The sequence below is a fragment of the Eschrichtius robustus genome, chromosome X, assembly GCF_028021215.1.
Source record: "Eschrichtius robustus isolate mEscRob2 chromosome X, mEscRob2.pri, whole genome shotgun sequence".
NCBI classification, from domain to species: Eukaryota; Metazoa; Chordata; class Mammalia; order Artiodactyla; family Eschrichtiidae; genus Eschrichtius; species Eschrichtius robustus.
In genome coordinates, this window is record NC_090845.1 from 21,531,284 (window position 1) to 21,554,386 (window position 23,103).

General features: G+C 44.6%; 1 pseudogene; it reads right to left on the reverse strand.

The window, feature by feature from the left end:
* Positions 1-3,773: 3,773 nt before the first annotated feature.
* LOC137756245 (tubulin epsilon and delta complex protein 2-like) lies at positions 3,774-6,006 on the reverse strand (annotated as a pseudogene).
* Positions 6,007-23,103: the final 17,097 nt, after the last annotated feature.

Below are 23,103 nucleotides of genomic sequence, written 5' to 3' on the forward strand. Positions count from 1 at the left end.
GAAAGCAAAGTCTGATACCTCAGTTACAGAGTAAATGTAGGGCAAGAAAATACAATATGGAAATATCTTTGCATTCTCAAATGCTAATGGGATACATTCTTACGGTAGAAGTCTCTGGATTTGAAACACACCTTTATGTTTTTTTGAAGCACAGATTTTTTTGGTCTTTTTTATTATGGTAAGACATATGGTTTGGAAACATAAAATTTACCATCTTAACCATTTTTAAGTGTGCAGTTCACTAGTTTTAAATGTATTCACATTGTTATGAGTCAAGTTCTCCAGAACTTTTTTTTTTAACATCTTTATTGGAGTATAATTGCTTTACAATGGTGTGTTAGTTTCTGCTTTATAACAAAGTGAATCAGTTATACATATACGTATGTTCCCATATCTCTTCCCTCTTGCGTCTCCCTCCCACCCACCCTCCCTATCCCACCCCTCTAGGTGGTCACAAAGCACCGAGCTGATCTCCCTGTGCTATGCGGCTGCTTCCCACTAGCTATCTGTTTTACGTTTGGTAGTGTATATATGTCCATGCCACTCTCTCACTTTGTCCCAGCTTACCCTTCCCCCTCCCCATATCCTCAAGTCCATTCTCTAGTAGGTCTGTGTCTTTATTCCTGTCTTGCCCCTAGGTTCTTCATGACCTTTTTTTTTTTTCTTAGATTCCATATATATGTGTTAGCATACGGTATTTGTTTTTCTCTTTCTGACTTACTTCACTCTGTATGACAGACTCTAGGTCCATCCACCTCACTACAAATAACTCCATTTCGTTTCTTTTTATGGCTGAGTAATATTCCATTGTATATATGTGCCACATCTTCTTTATCCATTCATCTGTTGATGGACACAAACTGAAACACTATACCCATCAAAAAACAACTCTCCTTCCCTCCAGCTTCTGGTAACCACCATTCTACTTTCTGTTTCTATGAGTTTGACTACTCTAGGTACTTCATGTAAGTGGAATCATAAAGTCTTTTTGTGACTGGCTTATCTCACTTACCATAATTACCTCATAGTAACCACAGGGTTCATCCATGTTGTAACATGTGACAGGATTTCCTTCCCCTTTTTTTAAAAATAAATTTATTTATTTTATTTATCTATTTTTGGCTGCATTGGGTCTTCGTTGCTGTGTGCGGGCTTTCTTTATTTGCGGTGAGCTGGGGCTACTCTTCGTTGCGGTGCACGGACTTCTCATTGCGGTGACCTCTTGTTGGGGAGCATGGGCTCTAGGCACGCGGGGTCAGTTGTTGTGGCACGCAGGCTCAGTAGTTGTGGCTCACGGGCTCTAGAGTGCAGGCTCAGTAGTTGTGGTGCACGGGCTTAGTTGCTCCGTGGCATGTGGGATCTTCCCGGACCGGGGCTCGAACCCATGTCCCCTGCATTGGCAGGCAGATTCTTAATCACTGCGCCACCAGGGAAGCCCTTCCTTTTTAAGGTTGAATAATATTCCATTGTATGTGTATACTTTATTTTGTTTATCCTTTCATTTGTCATTGGATATTTGGGTTGCTTCCACCTCATGGCTCTTGTGTGAGTAGTGCAGCTAATTTTTGTGTGTTCATTTTGTATCCTGCAACTTTGCTGAATTTATTAGTTCTAACAGGTGTTTTTTGGTAGACTCTTTGGGGTTTTGAAGTACAGATTTTTTAAAAAGCAGCCTCAGTGTAAGAACAAAATATTAATGTATGGTTGAAATTATGAGTGTCTAAATAGTTCTTGACAAAGTAAGTTGAAACTTCACCAGAGAGAAAATTTATCCAAATTCCAATAAATCTGAAATTCATGGCACCATCAGTTTTCCCCCTTGACATAAAACAAGAGTAGAGTAATTGTATAATAGTTCCCTTTGTCCATTACATAATGGAGGGAAGTGGGCAGCTTTGTCAGTTAATCTGTTATAATATTCATGCCTGTGACATTTTTGTTTTCAGTGACATTTCTATTCCCTTATCCTTCTAGGGAGATTTCTGATAACCATAAATAGTTTCATAATGCCAGTGCAGAGCATAAAGCACTGCGTTAGGGCTTCTGGAGATTTCTGATTACAGTGAGTATATAGTCCATGGTGTTTCAGCTTCACGATTACGAAGTTCACAGTAAGAGATGGTGGTGCTAGTAAAGGAAAAGGTCTGACTTTGAGGTTCACCTTATAGGTCAGTGCTAGGCATCTTCTAATGAGGCTCTTACACATACTGTAGAAGAAATGTATTTGCAAAATCCCACTGCAAAGTAGGACTCTGTTTTTCAACAGATTGTTCGCCTATGGCCGTTCTTCAGTTTGGAGATTGTCGGCATTCTTGGGGGTAAATGCACATGTGGTAGAACCAAAAGCATTCTTATTTTGCTACGATTTGAAAGAGTTACTTTTACTTTGAAAAAAATATTCTGAGACATTGATTCTGAACATTTTGGGACTTGTGGCAACATTATTGGGTTAATTTTAAACGTATCCTATTCTGAATCCATCAGAGTTCTTAGTTGCCAACATCAGAATCTACTCTAGTTAGTTTAAGGAGTTTATTCAAAATTTTAAATAGCTTTTGGAGTCTTGGGGAGGGCCAGAGAGCCAGGCTTGGCGGCTACACAGCTGGAGAAGCAGGCAAAGCACCCAAATGTCCCATAGGACTGTTCCAGAGAAAGCTCCCTGCCTCGGTGCTTATGATCCTGGAGGCACCATTCAGCTCTGAGTCCGTGCAACCAAATCACTTTATCATTATTTTAAAAATTCAACAAATTTGGATTTAAACATCTTATAACAGTCTTTAATATGTAATGGACGATGACATTCCCTTACTGATTGAGTCAGTTTGAGTCAGGCCAACCCCTCATTTTCAAAAGGAGGAATGGAGGCCTAACAAGACGATATGACTTGTGCAAGGTCTTCTGACTCTCAGGCCATTATAGAGGGTGAGGAGGGGGAGGGGACGGGTCTGCTGCAGTCTGTCAAGAGTGTTGAATTAAAAAGACATTGTTGGGCTTCCCTGGTGGCGCGATGGTTAAGAATCCGCCTGCCAATGCAGGGGACACGGGTTTGAGCCCTGGTCCGGGAAGATTCCACATGCCACGGAGCAACTAAGCCCGTGTGCCACAACTACTGAGCCTGTTCTCTAGATCCCGTGAGCCGCAACTACTGAGCCCACACGCTACAATTACTGAAGCCTGCGTGCCTAGAGCCCGTGCTCTGCAACAAGAGAAGCCAGCGCACTGCCCCCACTCGCCGCAACTAGAGAAAGCCCGTGCGCAGCAACAAAGACCCAACACAGCCAAAAATAAATAAATAAATAAATTTTTAAAAAAATTTAAAAAAAAGAAATGGTAAAATTTATTAAAAAAAGACATTGTTAAAAAATTAAAAAGCTTTTTTTGGACTCCCCTGGTGAGTCCAATGGTTTGGTTTTTTTTTTTAATGATTTAAATATATATACTTTCTAAAGTGGTTTTAATGTCACAGAGGTGGCTTTTAAGTGTACAGCAAGAGAAAACAGAGGTAGCTAAGAAAAGGCCCCACCAGCCTCACGTCTCCTGAGCCTGTGGAAGGCCAAGGCAAGCTGAGCCCTGACCAGCAGGTTTAGCAGCCATGAGAAAGGCCCGAAGCTCCTCAGGAAGAGCCAGGGGGCAGTCCCCGCCCCTTGGAAACCTGGTTTCCTGAGGGGGTACAGGCATCTCTGGGCCCCCGGCTCACCGCTCCAGTGAAAATCCCCTCATTGCCCATTCATTTAATGCCTCCTAGGGAAGCGCGGCTCTCCCCAGCAGTCAGGCTAGGGGGCTGAGGCAGCCTGCCTTTGCTGCAGGTCCTGGGGGACTGGGGGTGGGCCTGGCCACGGGAAGGGCTCAGTCAGCAGGCTTATCTTCTCGTAGGAGGGGAGGAAGTGCTGGCCTCCCTCACAGAGCAGGCTGTGTTCAGCCCGGCACAGCACGAGCCAGCGTGGCCCCAGCGGCTCCTGCTTGCTCACCAGGGGGAGGAGTTCGGCCATCAGGACCTTTCCAGGTGGATCTGCCGGTGCAGCTTGGCCCCCCGCAGCCCGAGGGCCGCCGGGGTCTGCAGCTCCTGGGTACTGTGCACCGCTCCCGCAGCCGGCGGAGACGCTGCCCCGCGCTGGCCTGCAGCCCCTCCGGGGTGAGCAGGCAGCGGTACTCCTGCATCCGGTCCTTGGGCTCTGCCGTGAGCTCTTCCCCATTCGAAGTCTTAGCAGCAAGCAGGCCTCCTGCAGGTGCCGCAACTCTGCCTCCACCTCGGCGGCGCTGAGCCTAGAGCCGGGCCAGCTTGAAGTTGTCTGCGTTTTCTGCAGGGACTGGGTTTTGGCGGTGGTAGCAGCATCCACAGAATCACTGGTCTGTGCAGAGCTGAGCTGGGCCCACAGGCTGGGATGCACACATGCGCAGCCCGCAAACCAGAGAGCAGCGTGGTGACCCCAGCCAGCTGGGCTGGGCCACGAGAAGTAGGCAAGGGCCAGGGTAGCAGCCCCAGCCTGCGCTGTCTGGCTCTGCTGAATGTCAGGAGGGGCCTTTGGGGGTCCTGGGGAACCGAGGGGACACTGTCCGTGAAAAGGGTGACAGAGCTGACCCACTCTGGGAAATGCTAGGAGAGAATTCAAGGAAAAAGGGGAGAGGAGCCAGCAGGGACCGGTAACCAAGATGTGTGGTGAGAGCTCTGGATGCTGACTCTGTACCAGGCACAGCACAAGCGCCCGAAAGGCACCGCCTCGTTTAAGCCCTACAGCACCTCTAGAAGCTGCTACTATTATTGTCATCTCCACCCTCCCCGGTCTCCCCTCCCCCACCCCAGCCTCGAGGCTCAGCCTCGCCGGGAATTCCGGGAAGCCTCGGGCAGCTGCAGCAGGATCCTGTCGGAGAAGCCGGTGCCCAGGGCAGCTCTGTGTCACTCTGGGGGCTGCAGGCCCCACTCCCTACTCAGAGCCCAGTGAGGGATGAGGCTCACCCACCCCTCAGGCAGGGCTTCCAGGGTGACCCCAGGAGCCGGCCCAGTGCAGGTCCCACCTGGCAGGGAGAAGAGAAAGCAGAGCCCAGGCCTTCGAGAGCTCATGTGGAGCCCTGGGGCCGGGTAGATAAGTGGATAGGGCACAGGACAGGCCCCAGTGCATCAAACGTGGCACCTTCACAGCCAGCTGTTCCACTCTGCCAGCTTCCGGGCTTGGGCCTCATGGGGTGGCATCCTGGGGCTCCCCTGGCCCACATCCAGCTCAGTGCCCTGCCATCCCTGTCACCCCAAGCCCAGACTCCTGCTGCTGCCTGGGATCTGATCAGGTAGAGACAGTAGTTCCTCCAGTGAGGGTCTGGGAAACCCACCCCTTATCCTTGAGTGTAAAAGCTTCTGGGGCCTGAGGAGCAGCCAACGGGACTATTTCTTGGTCCCTGCGGCCTGGTTCAGGCTTGGTGGCTCCGGCCCCTTCCCCATACAGGCCTGATCCCCCACTGACAGAAGCCTGCGCTCAGGGAGGTCCTTGGCAGGCACCCTGGTTTGGCGGATGCCCCTGGGGGGTTTTGTCTCTGATGCACGGCTGCCAGCCCTGCGTGAGGTGCTGGGGTGGGGCAGAGGCTCTGGTGGCAGGGGAAGCGGCCATGGACGCAGACTTCAGGCTGGAGGCCTGCCCTTGTCTCCTTCTCCAGCCTTTGAGATGCCTTTTCGCACCCGTACATCCTTCTCCAGTGCGTGGGTCAGAAGCTCCAGCTCCGTGAGGTCTGCGGGCTGGGTGTGCATGCTGCAGATGGGGCCTCTTCATTAGTTTCTGGCCCTAGGGTTGGCTCCGGAGCCGGGGTCTCGGCTGGTTCCCAGGCACGCAGCAGCCGCCGGGAGACTCGCAGGCTCCGCTCCAGCTGCCGCTGTCGCTTGGCACAGGAGTCCAGGGCGTCATGCAGCTCGGCCACCAGCCTGGAAGGGACGCACCCGAGGCTCAGCAGCCTCGGGCCGCGCTGCCTCCTGCCCCCTCCAGGGCGCGGGATCCACCGGCGCGAGCAGCCGGCAGGGTCCAGTGGTTAAGACTCTGAGCTTCCACTGCAGGGGACACGGGTTCGATCCCTGCTCGGGGAACTAAGATCCCATATGCTGCACAGTGCGGACAAAAATTTAAGAGAAAAAAAAGAGGCATTTTTGGTTGTCATGGATATCATCGCTAAGCTCCTTTCACGAATTTGTCACTGAGACAATGAGGTTTCGATCTCTCCCCTACTTCGACCTGACTCTGGCACCTTGGGCCACCCCTCTGCCTTCAGTATCCTCATCTCTAAAATCCCTGGAGAATTGATCTTGCGCCTAATAACAAGCTACCATTTATTGAGCGCTGTGCTAAGTGCTGCGTGTGCGCCATCTCATTTAGTCCTTACATCCACACAAAGAAGCAGATACTTTCATTAGTTTCATTTTATGGATGGGGACACCGGGCCTAAAGGGGTTCAGAGCCTTGCCCAAGGGAGTGAAAAATCTGAGCTGCCATTCAAGTAGAGCGCTGGCTAACACCAGAGCACTGGCTCTTAAACACTGCCTCTCCATCTTTATGGAAAATTCTAGCTTTAATACTCTACTGTCCTCTGATTCAACCTTGATACCTCAGTGGGAAACGAGTGCCCTGTTGCTCCTGTAAGACCTATGATCGCCCACTGAACCACACTCTTTCTGGTTTTGGCCTAGCATGATGTAATGGCACTTGTCTCTGTTTAATAGGGAAGAGGTGAGGATGAACGAGGTGATGATTGGTAAGTGTTTGGAGCCTGTTGAAGAAAAGCTTGGTGTTGTAGGCTTCCACATGGGAAAAGAATTATTTTTAATAGGAGTGAGAAACTGATGAGAATTCAGTAGCAAGAACCATGTTGTTTTTAGGTGATGGTCTCTTAAACCAAGAGCTGTAATTTTGTTTAATGATTTCCAAGCTGAATAAGCCTCAAAATCAGTCAGTCAACCAAAAGGCAAACATTTTTGTAGCCAGGAGATAGAGGAGCTTTACAGCCTTTAAACAATATAATCTGAGAGCACCCCCGCCATTTTACCAACTGGCAACACAAAATACGTGGATTTTAATCATTACACTGTGATAGCTGAACAGCCAGCTGATAGGAAGCTTAACTCTGCTATATTCCCAGGGGAAAAAATAAGTTTAGAATCATGTGCTGTGTTTATTTTTTTTATGTTTTCAAATTGACTGCAAAGTATTTTTCAAATGCTATAAACATAGCAGTCAAGTAACACCCTCTTTTTTAAAATTTTCTTATTTATTTTATTTTTTTGAATTTTATTTTATTTTGTTTTTATACAGCAGGTTCTTATTAGTTATCTATTTTATACAATTAGTGTATACATGTCAATCCCAATCTCCCAATTAATCACACCCCCACCCCCACCCCGCCACTTTCCCCCCTTGGAGGCCATACGTTTGTTCTCTCCATCTGTGTCTATATTTCTGCCCTGCAAACCGGTTCATCTGTACCATTTTTCTAGGTTCCACATACATGCGTTAATACACGATATTTGTTTTTCTCTTTCTGATTTACTTCACTCTGTATGACAGTCTCTAGGTCCATCCACGTCTCTACAAATGACCCAATTTCGTTCCTTTATATGGCTGAGTAATATTCCATTGTATATATGTACCACATCTTCTTTATCCATTCGTCTGTTGATGGGCATTTAGGTTGCTTCCATAACCTGGCTATTGTAAATAGTGCTGCAATGAACATTGGGGTGCATGTGTCTTTTTGAATTATGGTTTTCTCTGGGTATATGCCCAGGAGTGGGATTGCTGGGTCATATGGTAGTTCTATTTTCAGTTTTTTAAGGAACATCCATACTGTTCTCCATAGTGGCTGTATCAATTTACATTCCCACCAACAGTGCAAGAGGGCTCCCTTTTCTCCACACCGTCTCCAGCATTTGTTGTTTGTAGATTTTTTGATGATGCCCATTCTAACTGGTGTGAGGTGATACCTCATTGTAGTTTTGATTTGCATTTCTCTAATAATTAGTGATGTTGAGCAGCTTTTCATGTGCTTCTTGGCCATCTGTATGTCTTCTTTGGAGAAATGTCTATTTAGGTCTTCTGCCCATTTTTGGATTGGGTTGTTTGTTTTTTTGATATTGAGCTGCATGAGCTGTCTATATATTTTGGAGATTAATCCTTTGTCTGTTGATTCATTTGCAAATATTTTCTCCCATTCTGAGGGTTGTCTTTTTGTCTTGTTTGTAGTTTCCTTTGCTTTGCAAAAGCTTCTAAGTTTCATTAGGTCCCATTTGTTTATTTTTGTTTTTATTTCCATTACTCTAGGAGGTGGATCAAAAAAGATCTTGCTGTGATTTATGTCATAGAGTGTTCTTCCTATGTTTTCCTCTAAGAGTTTTATAGTGTCCAGTCTTACATTTAGGTCTCTAATCCATTTTGAGTTTATTTTTGTGTATGGTGTTAGGGAGTGTTCTAATTGCATTCTTTTACACGTAGCTGTCCAGTTTTCCCAGCACCACTTATTGAAGAGGCTGCCTTTTCTCAACTGTATACTCTTGTCTCCTTTATCAAAGATAAGGTGACCATATGTGCATGGGTTTATATCTGGGCTTTCTATCCCATTCCACTGACCTATATTTCTGTTTTTGTGCCAGTTCCATGTTGTCTTGATTACTGTAGCTTTGTAGTATAGTCTGAAGTCAGGGGGTCTGATTCCTCCAGCTCCGTTTTTTTCCCTCAAGACTGCTTTGGCTATTCGGGGTCTTTTGTGTCTCCATACAAACTTTAAGATTTTTTGTTGTAGTTCTGTAAAAAATGCCACTGGTAATTTGATAGGGATTGCCTTGAATCTGTAGATTGATTTGGGTAGTATAGTCATTTTCACAAGATTGATTCTTCCAATCCAAGAACATGGTATATCTCTCCATCTGCTGGTATCATCTTTGATTTCTTTCATCAGTGTCTTATAGTTTTCTGCATACAGGTCTTTTGTCTCCCTAGGTAGGTTTATTCCTAGGTATTTTATTCTTTTTGTTGCAGCGGTGAATGGGATTGTTTCCTTAATTTTTCTTTCTGATCTTTCATTGTTAGTGTATAGGAATGCAAGAGATTTCTGTGCATTAATTTTGTATCCTGCAACTTTACCAAATTCATTGATTAGCTCTAGTAGTTTTCTGGTGGCATCTTTAGGATTCTCTATGTATAGTATCATGTCATCTGCAAACAGTGACAGTTTTACTTCTTCTTTTCCAACTTGTATTCCTTTTATTTCTTTTTCTTCTCTGATTGCCATGGCTAGGACTACCAAAACTATGTTGAATAATAGTGGCGAGAGTGGACATCCTTGTCTTGTTCCTGATCTTACAGGAAATGCTTTCAGCTTTTCACCATTGAGAATGATGTTTGCTGTGGGTTTGTTGTATATGGCCTTTATTATGTTGAGGTAGGTTCCCTCTATGCCCACTTTCTGGAGAGTTTTTGTCATATATGGGTGTTGAATTTTGTCAAAAGGTTTTTCTGCATCTATTGAGATGATCATATGGTTTTTATCCTTCAATTTGTTAATATGGTGTATCACATTGATTGATTTGCGTATATTGAAGAATCCTTGCATCCCTGGGATAAATCCCACTTGGTCATGGTGTATGATCCTTTTAATGTGTTGTTGGATTCTGTTTGCTAGTATTTTGTTGAGGATTTTTGCATCTATATTCATCAGTGATATTGGTCTGTAATTTTCTTTTTTTGTGGTATCTTTGTTGGGTTGTGGTATCAGGGTGATGGTGGCCTCATAGAATGAGTTTGGGAGTGTTCCTTCCTCTGCAATTTTCTGGAAGAGTTTGAGAGGGATGGGTGTTAGCTCTTCTCTAAATGTTTGATAGAATTCACCTGTGAGGCCATCTGGTCCTGGACTTTTTGTTTGTTGAAAGATTTTTAATCACAGTTTCAATTTCATTACTTGTGATTGTTCTGTTCATATTTTCTATTTCTTCCTGGTTCAGTCTTGGAAGGTTATACCTTTCTAAGAATTTGTCCATTTCTTCCAGGTTGTCCATTTTATTGGCATAGAGTTGCTTGTAGTAGTCTCTTAGGATGCTTTGTTTGTATTTCTGCGGTGTCTGTTGTAACTTCTCCTTTTTCATTTCTAATTTTATTGATTTGAGTCCTCTCCCTCTTTTTCTTTTTTTTTTAAAGAGCTCCTGACTTATTTATTTATTTAATTTTTTGGGCTGTGTTGGGTCTTCGTTTCTATGCGAGGGCTTTCTCTAGTTGTGGCAAGCAGGGGCCACTCTTCATCGCGGTGCGTGGGCCTTTCACTGTCGCGGCCCCTCTTGTTGTGGAGCACAGGCTCCAGACGCACAGGCTCAGTAGTTGTGGCTCACAGGCCTAGTTGCTCCGCGGCATGTGGGATCTTCCCAGACCAGGGCTCGAACCCGTGTCCCCTGAATTGGCAGGCAGATTCTCAGCCACTGCGCCACCAGGGAAGCCCTCTCTCTTTTTCTTGATGAGTCTAGCTAAAGGTTTATCAATGTTGTTTATCTTCTCAAAAAACCAGCTTTTAGTTTTATTGATCTTTGCTATTGTTTTCTTTGTTTCTATTGCATTTATTTCTGCTCTGATCTTTATGATTTCTTTCCTTCTACTAACTTTGGGTTTTGTTTGTTCTTCTTTCTCTAGTTCCTTTAGGTGTAAGGTTAGGTTGTTTATTTGAGATTTCTCTTGTTTCTTGAGGTAGGCTTATATTGCTAGAAACTTCCCTCTTAGAACTGCTTTTGCTGCATCCCATAGGTTTTGGATTGTCGTGTTTTCGTTGTCATTTGTCTCTAGGTATTTTTTGATTTCCTCTTTGATTTCTTCAGTGATCTCTTGGTTATTTAGTAACGTATTGTTTAGCCTCCATGTGTTTGTGTTCTTTACGTTTTTTCCCCTGTAATTCATTTGTAATCCCATAGCGTTGCAGTCAGGAAAGATGCTTGATATGATTTCAATTTTCTTAAATTTACTGAGGCTTGATTTGTGACCCAAGATGTGATCTATCCTAGAGAACGTTCCGTGCGCACTGGAGAAGAAAGTGTAATCTGCTGTTTTTGGATGGAATATCCTATAAATATCAATTAAATCTTTCTGATCTATTGTGTCATTTAAAGCTTGTGTTTCCTTATTAATTTTCTGTCTGGATGATCTGTGCATTGGTGTAAGTGAGATGTTAAAGTCCCCCACTATTATTGTTACTGTCGATTTCCCCTTTTATGGCTGTTAGTATTTGCCTTATGTATTGAGGTCCTCCTATGTTGGGTGCGTATATATTTATAATTGTTGTATCTTCTTCTTGGATTGATCCCTTGATCATTATGTAGTGTCCTTCCTTGTCTCTTGTAACATTCTTTATTTTAAAGTCTATTTTATCTGATATGAGAATTGCTACTCCAGCTTTCTTTTGATTTCCATTTGCATGGAATATCTTTTTCCATCCCCTCACTTTCAGTCTGTATGTGTCCCTAGGTCTGAAGTGGATCTCTTGTAGACAGCATATGTATGGGTCTTGTTTTTGTATCCATTCAGCAAGCCTGTGTCTTTTTGTTGGAGCATTTAATCCATTCATGTTTAAGGTAATTATTGATATGTATGTTCCTGTTACCATTTTCTTAATTGTTATGGGTTTGTTTTTGTAGGTCCTTTTCTTCTCTTGTGTTTCCCACTTAGAGAAGTTCCTTTAGCATTTGTTGTAGAGCTGGTTTGGTGGTGCTGAATTCTCTTAGCTTTTGCTTGTCTGTAAAGCTTTTAATTTCTCCATCGAATCTGAGTGAGATCCTTGCCGGGTAGAGTAATCTTGGTTGTAGGTTCTTCCCTTTCATCACTTTAAATATATCATGCCACTACCTTCTGGCTTGTGGAGTTTCTGCTGAGAAATCAGCTGTTAACCTTATGGGAGTTCCCTTGTATGTTATTTGTCGTTTTTCCCTTGTTGCTTTCAATAATTTTTCTTTGTCTTTAATATTTGTCAGTTTGATTACCATGTGTCTCAGCGTGTTTCTCCTTGGGTTATCCTGACTGGGACTCTCTGCGCTTCCTGGACTTGGGTGGCTATTTCCTTTCCCATGTTAGGGAAGTTTTCGACTATAATCTCTTCAAATATTTCCTCTGGTCCTTTCTCTCTCTCTTCTCCTTCTGGGACCCCTATAATGTGAATGTTGTTGTGTTTAATGTTGTCCCTGATGTCTCTTAGGCTGTCTTCATTTCTTTTCATTCTTTTTCCTTTATTCTGTTCTATGGCAGTGAATTCCACCATTCTGTCTTCCAGGTCACTTATCCGTTCTTCTGCCTCAGTTATTCTGCTATTGATTCCTTCTAGTGTAGTTTTCATTTCAGTTATTGTATTGTTCATCTCTAGTTGTTTGTTCTTTAATTCTTCTAGGTCTTTGTTAAACATTTCTTGCATCTTCTCTATCTTTTTTTTTTTTTATCTTCTCTATCTTTGCCTCCATTCTTTTTCCAAGGTCCTGGATCATCTTCACTATCATTATTCTGAATTCTTTTTCTGGAAGGTTGCCTATTTCCACTTCATTTAGTTGTTTTTCTGGGGTTTTATCTTCTTCCTTCATCTGGTACAAAGTCCTCTGCCTTTTCATTTTGTCTATCTTTCTGTGAATGTAGCTTTCCTTCCACAGGCTGCCGAATTGTAGTTCTCCTTGCTTCTGCTGTCTGCCCTCCGGTGGATGAAGCTATCTAAGAGGCTTGTGCAAGCTTCCTGATGGGAGGGACTGGTGGTGGGTAGAGCTGGGTGTTGCTCTGGTGGGCAGAGCTCAGTAAAACTTTAATCCACTTTTCTGCTGATGGGTGGGGCTGGGTTCCCTCCCTGTTGGTTGTTTGGCCTCAGGCGACCCAGCACTGGAGCCTACCTGGCTCTTTGGTGGGGCTAATGGCAGACGCTGGGAGAGCTCACGCCAAGGAGTACTTCCCGGAACTTCTGCTGCCAGTGTCCTTGTCCTCACGGTGAGCCACAGCCACCCCCCGCCTCTGCAGGAGACCCTCCAACACTAGCAGGTAGGTCTGGTTCAGTCTCCCCTGGGGTCACTGCTCCTTCCCCTGCTTCCTGATGCACACACTACTTTGTGTGTGCCCTCCAAGAGTAGAGTCTCTGTTTCCCCCAGTCCTGTCGAAGTCCTGCGATCAAATCTCACTAGCCTTCAAAGTCTGATTCTCTAGGAATTCTTCCTCCCGTTGCCGGACCCCCAGGTTGGGAAGCCTGACGTGGGGCTCAGAACCTTCACTCCAGTGGGTGGACTTCTGTGGTATAAGTGTTCTCCAGTTTGTGAGTCACCCACCCAGCAGTTATGGGATTTGATTTTATTGTGATTGCGCCCCTCCTCCCATCTCACTGCGGCTTCTCCTTTGTCTTTGGATGTGGGGTATCTTTTCTGGTGAGTTCCAGTGTCTTCCTGTTGATGATTGTTCAGCAGTTAGTTGTGATTCCAGTGCTCTCGCAAAAGGGAGTGAGCGCAGGTCCTTCTACTCCGCCATCTTGAGCCAATCCTGAATAACACCCTCTCTTAAAAACGATATGTAAGCTCCTTGGAAGATACAAACTGGGCTTATTGAAAGGAAGTTAAGTGTGGGGACCTGGCTTTCAGCTCTTCTCATGCTCAAAGGAGCCAACAACACATGCTTTGGGCTAGATCCTACGTCTCCTAACACCAATGCCATTCCTCCCTGGGGCATTCATTGCTTCAGACATTTTGTCACCCCTCAGGCCCCAATTTCCATTAGATCTCCCCTGCTTTCTCTCTCAAGGCACCTTGAACTTTCCCTTATAAACTTATCCATAATTTTTCTTCATTACTTGTTAATGCTCGCCTCTCCCACCATACCGTAAATTCCATGTATGTGTACCCAGTACCAAATGCAGACTCTGACACATGGTGAGTGCTCAGTAAATATTTGTGGATCTGTGTGTTCCTGTGGAGAATGGGGAGGAATGGATGACAATCTAAAAAACAATTTTAATAGGATTGAAAATCTTTCATCTTTCTGATCTCTTCATAAAAACGCATGTTGCCCAGCTAGATTGCGATTTTAGAAATTTGTGCTGCAGGAGTCGGTGTGGGATGTCTCAAGTTTGTCTTCATGTTACTGAACCAGAGTTGGGTCCACTTGCCCATGCGCAGTAAAGCCAATCTACTGACACTGGGTTGTGTTGAATAAAGTGCAGTGTTTATTGCAGGGTGCCAAGCAAGGAGTCCAGGTAGCAAATGCCTAAAAGACCCAAACTCCCTGAAGGCTTTCAGGGAAATGTTTATAAAGACAGGGTGAGGGAGGGGGGTTGTCGGGTATGTGATCAGCTTGTGGACACTCCTCTGATTGCTTGGTGGTGAAGTAATCAGGAGTCAACATCATCAACCTTCTGGTTCCAACTGGTCTATGCTTGTGGGCAGCATACAGTTAACTTCTTCCAACTGGTGTGAGTTTCAGTATCTGCAAAACAGCTCAAAGGACGTGGCTCAGAATATTATCTATAGCCCTTGAGGAGGAAATAAGGTCCTTGACTTTGTTTAATGGCTAAACTGTTATTATTTTGTCTTGCTTGACTGTTTTCCTTTCTTTCTGCATTTTCTCACTTCTCTGCTTAAATTTATTCTTTGACAAAAGTTTTTCTACAGGCAAAAGGTAGGAGGAGGACATGGGGGGATTTCTGTTCTGGGAAGGCCCTGTAGGGTCCTGTTCGGTTACATTCAGTCCTCTGATGCCACTTAGTTCATGCCCAAGATATATGCATATGTATACAATGCAGTGACCAAGAAAGGGGGATTTACAGTCAGAAAGATCTCAGCTCAAATCCTCCCACTATTGGCTGGTCATGTGATTTTAGGTTATCATGGCAGCCATGAAAGGGTGCCCCTCTGACCTCCTGCTTCGGGAGCATAACTGAGGGCCCAGCTTCTGCCCCTCTGGATTCACCACTGCATTTGCACCTAGGCTGCGTTTCCCATGGGCTGCTCCCAGCCAATGAGTAAGCGCAGTCAGAGTACTAGTGCAGGCCATCCCAGGGACATACGGGACTCCTCCAACGGTCCACCTTGGCTGGAGGACTCCTCGTTGGCCTGGCTGAGACTTTCCTAGAGGCCCTTCTAAGTCTCCTCCACAGGGTCCAGGCTGGCATTGCCACCTGAAGGTGCGCTCTGCCTTCTCCTGCCCCCCTCCTCTGAGCCTTTCCCTGGCAGTTCCCCCCATACGGTTCTTGCACTTCTTTTTTTTTTTTAACATCTTTATTGGAGTATAATTGCTTTACAATGGTATGTTAGTTTCTGCTTTATAACAAAGTGAATCAGCTATACATAATACATATAGCCCCATATGGTTCTTGCACTTCTAATCCCATCTTGGCATCTGCTTCTTGGAGGACCCAGTGAATTAACACAGCTAGTCACCTAACCTGTCTCTGGCTCCATTTCCTCATCTGTTAATTCCCTTTAGGGTTGCAGTGAGGATCAATGTGAATAACCTCGGAAACGTGGCCGGCATCCTGCACACAAGAGCTATCATTCATTCCCAGCTTTTTGCCTTCACATCACCCACTCCTGCTTCTTCCTATTGACTGTCTCTATCGCAGTATCTTGTAGCTCTTCCCTTCGGTTCTCAAGGTATCAACTTGCTCGATGCACCCCTCCCGCCCCCCACAATTCCCCTGTGTTAATATACTAACAAGAGGAGTGTTTTAACATGAGCCCTCTGTGGCATAACCTGTAGTCATTGTAATGATAGAACAGCTTAAAAAAATCATGAAATGACGATGTATCTTTGGCTCCCTCCTAAGTCCCCTTTCTGCCTCTCTTTCTGTTCTGACTCCTTCAGTGCTGGGAGGAATAGACTTTAGCTGTCTCTTCTCTGCTCCCAATAAAACCTGTTGTCACGGAGGACGAACCAGTGAGGATGCCTCGTGTCTCTTCTGTATTTAGCTGCCTATTCCTCCTGCCCATAGGATGGGCCCCCCTGGGCAGCTAAGGGTAGGAGCGATGGCTCTGGCTGCCTCTCCACGCTGCTCTGGATCTTCCTTTAAGCACTTCATTCCCAAATGGCAGCCCCTCCTTTCTAGATGGGGCCTGAAGTTCTACTTGCACCAACGTGGTGGCCAAATAGAGTCGATCTTGCTTATCTCTGCTTCAAGCACAGCGCGTAGAAGGCTCTGCTTGGTAAACAGGATGGCCTTAGTGTAGGCAGCTGATGGGCAAAGTCCACCCTCTCCTCGGCTGCTGGAGCCCCTCAGAATGTCTCCTTTGCTGTCCAGACCTCTCTGGGCTGGCCCATGGCAACTCATAAATGGCCTGATCCTCTAGGGCAGACCTGCATTCATTCAGCTGGACTTCTGAACTAGGGCTACACTGAGTGTCTTCGCTTAGTTCTTAGCTGAATTGAACTTTCTGAACCTTCTGGAATCTCCCCGAAAACACCCAGCCCTAACCCTTCCTTTCAGTATTTTCTGTTGCAGCACTACATATTAGAGTTCTCGGCAGTGTTTTACCAAAAATCGCCTTCCTCTGTAGAGCCCAACATCCCGGGAGCTCCTTTAAAATGGGCTGGGAGGACCGTGTGCTGCTTCTTGGCCTTTGGTAAGATGCTATTTCCGAGGCCTTCAGGACTCCCACGCCTGGGCTCATTGCCCCACCCAGAGTTTGACAAGTGAAAAGTTGAAAAACAAAGAACGATGAGACAGAGAGTAAATGCTGCTTATTGTAAAAAGTCAAACCGTAAAGAAGCCTAGGGAGCAGACATTGTGGTGCTCCACCCGTATCTCTTGGCCTTCACCGTTCCCATGCATGCTAGTGGCGTCCTCCTCCAAGCCCCCGTGACTGTCATTCTGAGGGCTTCCTTGGGCTTGCCCAAGCACAGGCAGAATGGGCAGTAAATGCCCCACGAGTGGCTCTCAACCATTGATGGCAGAAGCTGGTATATAACTACTCCGTCTTCCTTCCCCCTAGGGTGGGACGAGTCTAAAGCAGGTTCTACACCAATTTCCAGTTGCCTCAGTTGCCCACAGTGATGACCTGCTCGCTGACACACCCCCACCTCCCTCCTAGTGCTTCTTGAGTCTCTCTCTCATTTCAACTACTCGCATCAAATCCTCATCTCCAGGTCTGCTTCTAGAGGAACCCAACCTAGAACAGCCCATATACTATACAATATTGTCTGAAAATAGCCCTTCACATTGCTTACAGCAATGAACTCCCATTTTTTTTTGCCCGTATACCTTCCTTAGTATGCACCCCCATTATATTCATACTTGTTTATTTATAAATGATATCCTTTCATTAACCAGTATATTAAGTCATGGGCTATACCTTGGGCCAGCTTTATATCCATATTTTTAATAGGTACCTGGATAATTTTGAGTTCTTTGAACAACCTCTTTTCAGATCTGACTAGATGATCATTGTTTTGACTTCAACCGAGGTGGACAAAGAAGGTTCTAGAAAGTGGAGAAATGCATCATTTATTGCATTGTGAGAAGGAGAACTCATTTTCTGGTTGTTTGATTCTTCTTGCCTTATTAATATTATTTCCAAGCAGGGTTTCCTTTGTGGGATTCTTCAACATGCCTTTCAACTGAGGAATTCCTACTCTGTCTTCAAAATCATTTGAGGATTCTTGTCTTGTGACTGTCTGACCTCCATACAGGGGGAGAGTGGTGGCATGAATCCATATATTACCTACTAGTTGAGTTTATTTTCTTATTCTTTGGATCAAAAATAAATCCAGTCGAAGTTAGCATCTTTCCTTCCCCTGCTGCAGTGGATCATCTTGACCACCCCTTGAGAGGTGCACCCCTACTTTGGGCGCCACTGGTTTGCTTGCATCTGTTCCACATTCCTCCGCCTGTTCTTCAAGAGCCTCCCTGCCCTGCACCCACCTCTCCAGGACACCCTGTTCCAGTCAGTGCAGCCTCTCCCCTCCTCTAGCCCTTTGTTTGTTCCCAGTTCTGACGTGAGCTCTCCGTCCCGCCCCAGTTCCATCCATGGTGTTTTCATCTTTCCTTTCCCGTGGGCTTCCTCACTCTGCTCCAGACCCCTGGAACATGTCTAGCCCTCACCCCACTGTTTTTTTTTTTAATGCACCACCTACTTATTTGTCTGTAGCTGGGCTCTAACAGCTGCCCACAGGCTAGAGCCACTTGAGTGCAGAGAATACAGAGAGCTAATTGGAGGTGACGCTCAATCCTATTAAGTGGCGCCGGATCCTACATCCCATAACCAGCCCAGGGGCCCGAGGATCCTCTGGGCTCTGCTCTTCCGGCTCTCCCAGCGTCTGTCTCCTCTGATAACTGGCTGGGGAGTGTAAACATTAATTGGTCTGTGGCACGCAGGTAGTAAGGAAGCCATAGAGAAATTGCTCCAACTCCTAGCTGAGAGGATAGAACAGTGCCGGGCTCAGGGTGAATTGGGCTACGTTGCTCGTGGATTACAGCTTCTGTTCTGCCTTCCAGACTGAGTCAAACACATTCATAGTAAGACTTTTTTTTTTAAGCCCACATTTATTTTTTGAAACTAGATCTCCCAAAGCATAGAATTAACCTACTTATTTTTTTACAGCTTTATTAAGATATATTTCGCATACTATATAATTTACCCATTTAACGTATACAGTGGGCTTTAGTAAATTGACAGAATTGTGCGATCAATTCATGTGATGTTCAGTTTTACGTGTCAGCTGGGCTAGGCTACAGTCTCCAGTTATTCAATTAAATGCTAATCTAGGTGCTGTGTGAAGGTGTTTTGTAGATGTGATTAAAGTCCACAATCAGTGAACTTTAAGTAAGGGAGATTATTTTAGATAGTTTGGGTAACCCTGATTCAGTCAGGTGAAAGGCCGTAAGAGCAGACCTGGGGTTTCCCAGGAGAAGAAAGAATTCTGCCTACAGACTGCAGCTTTAGCTCGTGCCCGGGAATTCCAGCCTGCTCTTCCTGATGGCAGGCCCTATGGATTGCAGACTTGCCTAGCCAGCCCCACAATCGCATAAAGTAACTCTTCATGCAATTAGAGTCCTAACCACTGGACCACTAGGGAATTCCCTAAATCTCTTAACACATGTCTCCTATCATTTATATGTCTCTGGTTGAACCCTGATTGATACGAACCCACTTTGAAAATACAAGAACAAATTTCGATTTTCCATAGGAGCCTGCTTTTCTTTTCTGGGATCTCTTGCAATCTTCTACCCTTTTGCTCTGTGTTCTTAAGGGTGTTTCTATCTTCCCTCCTGCCCGCAGGGGCTAAGTCTTGGATTTAATCTTCATTGTATATAGGTACGGTCAAAGAAATTTTCACCACCACCCGAACAGTTTGTTTGGACTCTATTTGAAATCTTTCCTGTTGCAATTTCCACTAGAAGGTAAATTCCATGGGGAAGGGGGAAGGATCTTAGTCTGTTCTGCTTATTAAGATACCTCAAGAGCCCAGAACTGTGCCTGACACATAGTAGATGCTCAGTAAACATTTGTTGAATGAATGAATGCCCACAGTGACTTGTAAACTTGAAAGAAGGAGAGGGTCTTCTTTTACATCCTCCATAAAAGCCTAACAGTGTAGAAGCATCGAGGTACTTGTGGTAAATTACAAAAATGACCACAAATCCTTCTCTTCTCCTAAAAGCTGGAGTCTATTTCTCCATCTCTCAAATCTAGGCTTGGCTATGTGAATTGCTTTGGTCAATAGGACATGAACAAATGTGATATAAGCAGAGACTTGAAAAGCGCTTAGGTATTGGGGCTTGGAATTGGAACTCTAACACGACCATGAGCTAGCCTGCTAGTGGGTGACAGGCTACACAGAGAACCAAGGCATCCCATCTGACAGTGTACCAACCACCAGACATGTGAGTGAGGCCATTCTAGATCATTCAACCAGCTGCCAAACTATAAGCTGAACACAGACACGTGAGCCAGTCCAGATCAGAAGGACTGCCCAACTAACCCATTGGCTCATGAGCCAAATAAAATGTTTGTGGTTTTAAACTGCTAAATTGAGGTCATTTTTTACACAGTAATAGATAAACGATACAGTACTCAATAAATTCCCAAGTTCAGATAAAGATACGTCATCCCAGTTTGCAAATATTGTGTGCCTGCTATATGCCAGGCTCTGTGCTTGGCACCAAGAATAAGAAGATTAAAAGATGTGGATCTTGAAAGCCTCCTTAAATATGACACCAAAAAACAAGTGACTAAAGAAAAAAATTTGATAAATTGGATTTCATCAAAATTTAAAACTTTTGGGCTTTAAAGGGCACCATCAAGAAAGTGAAAAGACAACCCACAGAATGGGTGAAAATATTTACAAATTATGTGTCTGATAAGGGACTTGATTCCAGAATATATAAAGAACTACCATTCAATAATAAAAAGTTAACCCAATTTAAAAATGGGCAAGGGATCTGATTAGACATTTCTCCATAGAATATATACAAATGGCTAATAAACATATGAAAAGATGCTCAACATCATTAGTTATTAGAGAAAAGCAAATCAAAACCACAATGAGATAGATATCACTTTACATCTGCTAGGATGGCTATAGTAAAAAAGACACACAATAGCAAGTGTTGGCGAGGATATGGAGAAATTGCTGGAGGAAATGTAAAATGGGACAGCTGCTTTGGAAAGCAGTTTGGCAGTTCCCCAAAATGTTAAACACAGAGTTACCATATGACCTAGTCGGGATCATACTCTGACACCAGTCAACCAATTCTCCAATTCTCCGGACACCAATTGGATGTCCAGCAATTCAATTTAATTCTGACACTAACTACCTGGAGTTAGTGACAGATTCCACAGATTTAAGGGTTCAGTCCCACAAGACTGCCCCCGATGCCAGTTCAATGTCCTGGGCCACCCGTACTTCTGGCTATAAATTGTAGGTCCCCACGACCCCTCCTTAAGTTCAATAGTTTGCTAGAATGGCTCACAGACTTCAGGGAAATACTTTACTTACATTTATGGCTTTATTATAAAGGATACAACTCAGGAACAGCCAGATGGAAGAGATACACAGGGCAAGGTATGGAGAAGGGAGGGAGCATAGAGCTTCCATGCCTTCTCCAGGCACACCACCGTCCCAGCAAGTCCATGTGTTCACCAGCCTGGAAACTCTCCGAATCTCATCGTTCAAGCGTTTTTATAGAGTTCCATCTCCAGCACCACCTCCCTTTCCCAGAGGGGTTGGTGGGTGGGGCTGAGAGTTCTACCCTCTGATCACTTGGTCTTTCTGGTGATTGGCCCTATCCTAGAGCTATCTGGTGTGGTGGGGGGGTCCCACCCTAAGTCACCTCATTAGCATACACTCAGGTGTGATTGAAAGGGGCTGGTTGTGCATAGCAAAAAAAAAAAAAAAAATCCTATCACTCAGGAAATTCCAAGGGTTTTAGGAGCTCTGCCAGGAACTGTGGGCAAAGACTAAATATATTTTTGTATTATATCACACCCAGAAATTCCACTCCTAGATATATACCCAAGAGAAATTAAAACATGCATCCACACAAAAACTTCTATGTGAATGTTTACAGCAGCATTATTCATAATAGCCAAAAAGTAGAAACAACCCAAATGTCCACCATTTGAAGAATGGATAAGCAAAATATGATATATTCATAAAATGGGATATTATTTAGCAATAAAAGGAATGATGTTCTGATAAATGCTATAACGTGGATGACCCTTGAAAACACTATGCTAATGGAAAGAAGCCAGACGCACAAACAACATACATCTTATGATTGTATTTAGATGAAATGTCCAGAACAGGCAACTGTATGGAGACAGAAAGTAGATTGCTGGTTGCAAAGGGCTGGGAGGGTTGGCAGGAGTGGAGACTGACTGCAAATGGCTACAGGGCGATAAAAATGTTCTAACATCAGTTTGTGGTAGTCGTTGTACAACTCTTTGAATATACTAAAAGACATTAACTTGTACACTTTAAATGGATGAATTGTATGGTATGTGAATTATATCTCAATAAAGCTCTTTTCACGAAGTTGAGCAAGTTGGCCAAAGGCGAACAATTATTAGTAGGTAAGCTGGGTTGGGACTTGAGTCCAGGTCCTATCTGCACCCTGTCTTTCTTTCTGTTTGTATCTCAGATATGCCTAACATATTTATTTATCTCAAGACCAGTGTGCATAGAAAAATGCATAATAATATCTAACACATGTATAACAATGTTTTATAATCCACCTTCTTTTTTTAACTTTAAAATAGACTGCGAGCACTTTTCCATGTCATGACATAGTCTTCTACCACATAAAATTTAATAGCTACGTAGTATCCCATTGTATGGCTGAACCTTAATTTGTCCAACCAGGTCCCTGTGATTTGAATGGTTTCTAATATGGGGCTATTATCAAACTCAGTGCTATAAACAGGCTAGTGGGCTTTCTATTTTTGACAGCGTCTATGACCTTTTTTCACTGACCAGGATAGGGTTTCTCTCTTTGTAAAACTTTTTACTAAAGCACAATGTACATATATAAAAGTGTCCATATCGTTAAGTGTACAAGTGGCCATGTTTCAGAAACAGCACCCCTGTGTAACCAGCATCCAGCTGAAGAAACAGAACATGACCAGCACTTCAGAAGCCCCCTTCTACCCTCCGTATCTTTTTTCCTTTTTCAGTTGAACATCAGGTGGCAGGACATCAAATTGGCAAATCCAACACCCCCCTTTGGAGCAGAGCCAGTAAAGATGTGACAGATTACTGCTTAACGTGCACTTGTGTCTCTCTATTCTGTTTGTGCCTTGGCTGTCCCGCTTTCAATGCTTTGATATCTAGTAATCTTAATCGTCACCTGAGCGTCACCTCGACCTTGAGTTTCCGCGTTTTGGGTAGCTTCAGGAGCTGAGTGGGCAGCTGGCGAGTTAAGCTGGCATGGGTGAGTGGCATGACCAGGTATGTGGTGCCATCTTCCCCGCCCTACACGCCTCACAGTGCGTGTAAGGAGGGCCTAAGTGGTTGTGAGCGAGGGCCAGACGTTCTATACTAGTGGATCTCGAACTTGGCTGCATATTGGAATCCCTGGAGGGCTTTAAAATATAATGATGCCTGGGACCCACCCCCAGAGATTCTGATTTAATTGGCTTGGCGTATGGCCTGGACATGG